Genomic DNA, 6,431 nt, shown 5'->3' on the forward strand with positions numbered 1-6,431 from the left:
GCTAGCTCGAGAAGCATTCGGGTTGTGACCCGTGTCCAATCGCTGCAACGACGACAACAGCCGAGCCATAACAATGTCTGGAACTCAGCGCGTGTCCTGCGCTTTGCCAACCCCAGCGCGTGGCTATGATCAACACTGGCGGCATATAATCGGCTCCAGATCACGTGGCTGCTTGTTCTGGCTGCGAGTTGAGGGGGTGAACGCTGCTCGTTTTTCTCAAATTTTTTTCTGGGACTTCTATTGCGTGGGGTGAAAAACGAACGCGTGTTTCATAGGTCATTAACGTTAGGGATCCGTTTTAAGCGGTATTTGTGTACAGTACAAATATTGTTGCACAGCTCCTTTAATTTAAGATTAGAAGCACTTCTGTAGTACGTAGGGCCAAGCGTTTTGGCACGTTTGTCTTCTAAATAATGTTATTTTCAAAAATGTCTCAAAACGCGCTAAAAACGGCCAAAGCGGTCATATGTCTGGATTTCATTAAAATTCTCCAGCGATCTCAAGGAGAATTCCAAGGGCCGTACAACCTTCATTACGGCTTTATAATTAACCTCCAAAATAATGAATACTCTGGTGCATTCCTGAAACTCAGGTTTGTGTAGCGAAATTTCCCCATTGAGTCACGAGCGGTTGAATCCTCATTAAGTCAATGTTACAGGAGCAAGCTCAGTTTCGCAGCTCCCTTCTCGCCTGCAGAGGCGAATTGCCCAGGTGGCGGTCACGAGAACTAGCGGCGCTGCAGTCGGATCTAACTTCCCTGTCTCGCGCGTCGTCTACTACCACCGCGTTGAGAGCTTGCTTTACCTTTTCTTTTCTTCCCTCTTGTTTTTTTTTTTTTTTTTTTTGCTTCCATGTGTATAATAGCAAAAAAGGATGACGATGAAGTGTGATACACCACAGAGATCGGAGTCAGGGCATTGTGAGTGTTCTTTCTTTCAGTGTTTCAAATTTATTTTTGCGTGCATCTGTTTCCTTGCGCTGTAAAGTGTTAGTATAAATCACCAACTCGTCCAAGCTCAAGTATTGCTATTCAAACCTGGCGGGCTAGACAATCTGGAAGTAAGACTCGACTGCAGCGCTGCTAGTTCTCGTGACCGCCACTCAGCCCACGTCGCAGGCGGAGCTGTGATACTGAGCTTGCTCCAGTAAGGTTTTGCTTAAGCGTACCGCTAGAGGCGGGACTATTCAATCTCCTTCCCAGTACCGATGAAAAACAAAAATTTGTTTCCACCACTAAAGTGAGATGAGGGAGCCCTGCGCAATGGTCAGTCTATTGCGGCAATGGTGAGTCTATTGCGGCTGGAGCCCAAGTTCGCCATGCTGAAAGTGTACGGAATTCACTGAATGTGGTGGTAAAAATGTAGCGACCACTTCGGTCGCGTTGCGCCGTCACGTAATGCTGAGAACGTCATGCTGAACCGACACTTCTCTGATCCTGTATACTTGCAGTGAGGACTTAATAGACCGTTGTGGTAAATCCCACAAGGCCGTTCATCAATCCCCCATTACACCGCGCGGCGCGTTGAAGGCATGGGGCCGTTTCGATGTCACAGTAATAGAGAGTTTTAGTAGATCGTTTCTCACTCCGATAACGATACCCGATACTGCGCCGGAGCCATCACGCATGCGCTAGAGTATCGGGTGTTTCGGGCGCAGGTATCGGGAATATCGGGAAATATCGCGCGCACTCTCGTGCATCGCGAGAGTTGACGAGATCCGGCAAAAGCTGAACGATCATGGCCGCTCCACTCGAGCCTCTTTCTGCCCAAGCGGGTCGAAAACGATTCACGATCGTCGAGGATATCCTCCTTTTAAGGGAAGTGCTTGCGCTGAATCCGTTTGTGAATTCTTCACGGTGGGATACAGTGGCCGCGAACCTAAATGAAGCACTGGGGAGGAACTTCAGTGTTCGCGGAGTGAGAGACCGCTGCGACCTGCTGCTCGGTCTGTTCAAGCGAGACGACCGCACAAACTTGAGAAAGTAAGTCGTTTTTGAGTCCCGTTTGAAAGTTCAGAAGCGTTTTAGCTGGGGTGCCTTCATGTGCGCTTTGCTTGGCGTGATGACATCTGGTCATTTTGTTTCGAACGCTTATTTTTTTTTTTTTTTGTTCTGAAGCGCGTGAAAGTGCATGTCCCTGCACGCGCTCGTGGTGCTCACTGTGCTACGGCGACATTTTGTTTCCTGCGATTTCTTTGTATTTTTCCTGTGAGCGCGTGCTGTCGACATCGGGTACTACCAACGATGGCATCACCCTAAACAGAAGGACATTGAGGCACTTAGTTTTAGCATACTGTCATACCCTGTCCAACAGCTAGCGCAACTGCGAGCTAGCGCGAGCTTGTTGTTTGGAAACGCACATGCCTGTGCCGCTAGACATTTCGCGTAGGAAAGCGCGTTTTCAAACTACCGAGTTCGCGTTGCAGCTTTCCCGACACGGAGATGTACTCATGTTCGTTTACTGAAATAACAGATCTACGCTTGAGGAAGACAGGCGCACTTGTTGATACCGCTCTCCCCCTGAAACCCTTAGATCCGGAACGGAAGAGCAGTACACCGAAAAAGAGCAGCTGCTGCAGGATGTTGCTGACCTGGCCTGTGAATTTTGTTACAAGGTTAAGCCAGTGCTCAGGAAGGCGACAGCCACCGAGCAAGGTGCCACCACCACCTCCACCGCTGCGCTGGAACCGCGGGAACGTGCCACAGCCACCACAACCAGGCCGGCGACAAATCGGGCTGCTCGCGATGCTGCCACTACAGCGCGAGTTGTTGCGGCTGCAGCCGAGTACAGACCGGTCAATCATAATGCAGTGGCAGGGCAGTCTAGTAAGTATGACACGTGCGTCATGAACCCCACCTGGTTAGGAAAGTCAGGTCGTCATGACCGCTCCATCAATCGCGTTTGTCTACGACTGATATTAGGCTACTCGCGAGTTCCCATCGAATAGCCTACTGAGGACGACTTACATGGTCTGCTGCTCTCAAGTAAAAGTGTAATTTACTTGGGTACATCTGTAGTTCCCAGAGCACAGCTTTGAGTAAACTGCCGAGTTCTGATTAGGTATGTTCTAAACATACATTAATGCATGTTCTAAACATACATTAATGTTTCAGGCATTCAGAAAATGCATAATGCTAAGCCGGCATGAACAGCTTCTTCTATTCATGGAACATTTTCCCTCACGCGCCGCACATCGGAGTGTCGTGATGTGTCGAGGAAACGATAAGAGGCACTACATATTTTGGAATGGTCTTTTGAAGATCTGACTCCATCATACCTGCGTTGTATTTTTCATACATTTTCAATGCCCAGCTCCACAGCGTGTGTCATGATACACCACAAATATTTATGGAATACTCTATTTACAGGTTCTGAGAACTGCCAGTCTATCTTTGCTGACATAATGAACGGCGTGGAGGACGCCGACGCCTGGCAACCAGGCAACACAGACCAAGTTGTGGAGCTGGCCCCAGCCCCTGTGCCGCCGGTTCCGACCCCTGTGCCGTTGGTCCAACCCCCCTTGCCACCAGTCCAGGCTCGTGTGCCGGTTACTTCTGTCGCACGACCTAGGACTTGGGGCGGACAGGGTAAGCACTGCCATCTTTCAGTAGATGCTTCAAGCATACGTTAAACTTTTGAAAGAGGATACACATAACCCCATTTGTAGAAATTCTCCAAATCTGCTCTAGAAGTCTTGGGCTGTGATTTACATTTGTTATTTTTTGCTTACCAGACAGACATATCTCAGTCACTGTTTGAACACACATGAATTACCCAGTATTTTTTGTGCAGTACCTTCATTGAATTGCCAGGTCCAATAAAATAAACATTCAATCAATTGTCAACCTACACACTAAGAAAAATTTTAAAAAAGTTGTTTATTTGATGCTGTGTGCATTGTTTCCTTTGTTGTATTTTTCCAGCAACCAGGCAGAAGCGGTACAGGGAGCACCTTGCATCGCTGGAGAAGAGAGCAGAAGAGGACCGCAGCATAAAAAAACTAGAGATCGCTCTTGAGGAAAGGCGTCTCGCCATGGAGGAGCGCCAGATGGAGAGGCGCCTGGCCATTGAAGAGCGCCAGGTGACCTTAAGCGAAAATCGCTTAGCGTTTGAAAGAGAAAAATTTTATGTGCTACAGGAGGCTGGAGCAGAGGAGAGGAGGCTTCGTCTCCAACTGCAAGAACATTACCTTAAAGTAGTGAATGGTCAAATTAACAAGTAAAGTTAAGTGTGAACAAGTGGTATGACATCATAATACATAATGCAATAAATCTTTCATTTCATTAAACAATGTAGTTGAAAAAAAAACGGCAGGGGTAGGCCCGTTCGATTTACTATACAAAGAAATATTTTGAGTGTAATATTGAACAGACAGCAAATGCTATGTTGGCAATGACTGGCAAAGCAATAACATAAGACACTTGAAAATCACCACGCTGATAAAATTTGTCAAGCTGAAGGCGCTTGACGAATAACAGAAATAGCATATACTTAACATATAAACCTGTATCGTTCACAAAACTAAAACAATATAGGAACACGGTTGCTGCTTTGAAAAGAACACAAGAGGCAGATAAAAGAAATGCAGCAGGTAAGCAACCAGACAATTGCACAAAAGTCATCCCGTGGAATAAATAGTCATAAAAAATGCTATGGTCTGTTGCAACTAAGAAGGTAGGGCGAGAAAAAGAAAGACAAAGGAGGAGGAAGCAGATGAAACGCTAGAGGAGGAGGTTTCCCCCACTCCTCTCCAGGGTTCCGTCTACTTCCTCCTCCCTGGCCTCCCTTTCCCTCGCCCTACCCTCTCGTGTTGCAACATGCAACAGACTATAGGCACTCGGACAAAAAAAAGATTGCACAAAAAGAATTCAAATTATACGAAGTCAATAACGAGGTGAAAGATATTCATCCAGCGTCGGCGGAGACAGCTGAAAGTACGTGGAGGTTTGGCTGCCATACAGGCACGTGTGGCAGTTTGTTAACAGTGTTGCAGCCTGATACATATCGCTCACGCGCTGCAGCCTGTGCTTCTGATTTTTTTTTAAATCTACAAAAGCGAAGAGAGTTGACACTTTCCCAAAGCCCCATTCTACTGCTTGCCTCACGCTGCTCATTTTTTTGTTAAAGTTCTGCTCTGCGGCAGTCAAGCTAGCACCCATGAATGGTTTCTGCAACAAAGGCCGCAAAGGATAGGCAGGGTCACCGTAGATCGTGCATACGCTGCCCTGCACGAGGTCCTCAAGCCTTTCATAAAGGCCGCTCAGCCGCAGGATACCTGAAAAAGGAGTCAGACGAGACACAACGATAAAACACTGAGTAGCATATAGTGACAATCACCACCTGCACGTCGATAAGCCACAAAGATCTACACGCCCTTTCCTCACTGCATAGAGCAAAACATTGATTTGTGTGACCTTGTTTGGCTTTGCCAATTTAGAGGTCAGAGGGTACTGTTGCCACTGCCACAGCCACCTTGTTTAATGTTCCAGTTTGAAAACATACAAATTTGTTGGCATTTCAAACGCGAAGGGATTTACATCAGAGCTGTGGACGCATCAGCCGCCTCGGTCGAGGCAAAGCGTCGGCCTACGGATCCTCAGGTGGCGGGTTCGAATCCCCGCCGAGGTGCCAGCACTCTGATGGAACAGTCAAATTTGGGGGTTTTACGTGCCAAACCAACGACGGGTATCTGGCACGCCCCAGCGGAGGACTAAGGATTTATTTGGACCACCTGGGGATCTTTTGACGTGCAACCGAAAGCTCGGTTACACGGCGCCTCCTCTGCAATAAGCCTCCGTCAGATTGCGGGCACCTCGGCCGGGATTCGAACCCGCGACATGGGGATCCGTAGGACAGCGCTCTCGCCTCGGAGCCACCGAGGCGGCTAGCACTCTGATAGAGGCTTATTACAGAGAAGGTGCCGTCGTAACCGAGCTTTTTGTTGCACATCGAGATACCCAGGAGGTATAAATTAATCCTCCACTGGTGCGTGCCAGTCGCCCGTCGTTACTTTGGCACATAAAGCCCTCAACTTTTACTTCTGCGGACAAATCATTCCCACCACGGCAGTTAGGCACAGTCTTAGGTTACCAGCTTGACATCGTTTTAGCTTGCTGCCCTTGTTCGGCCAGTGTCTTGCACTGCGTCAGCGACTGTGACTGCTGCCACCATGTGTTCAATAACTGGGCTAATGGTTACCGAAACATTGGTTTACTGGAATGCCCGATGATCTTGTGAGCTGCCAAGTTGGCAGCTCGCATGCAGGCTCTCGTCTGCACGATCGAACACGCTGGAAAACTATCCGCAACTCTGGCAAGCAGCCTAATGAAACAAGTAACCACGCAAGGGTAAGTGCTGCATTCAGTGGCAATAGGTCTACTGCAGTAGTCATAACTGACATGTTAGGATAGGAGTAAAGGACTGCCATTCCTG

The sequence above is a fragment of the Ixodes scapularis genome, unplaced genomic scaffold, assembly GCF_016920785.2.
Source record: "Ixodes scapularis isolate PalLabHiFi unplaced genomic scaffold, ASM1692078v2 PGA_scaffold6__148_contigs__length_123643588, whole genome shotgun sequence".
In the NCBI taxonomy this organism is placed as follows: domain Eukaryota; kingdom Metazoa; phylum Arthropoda; class Arachnida; order Ixodida; family Ixodidae; genus Ixodes; species Ixodes scapularis.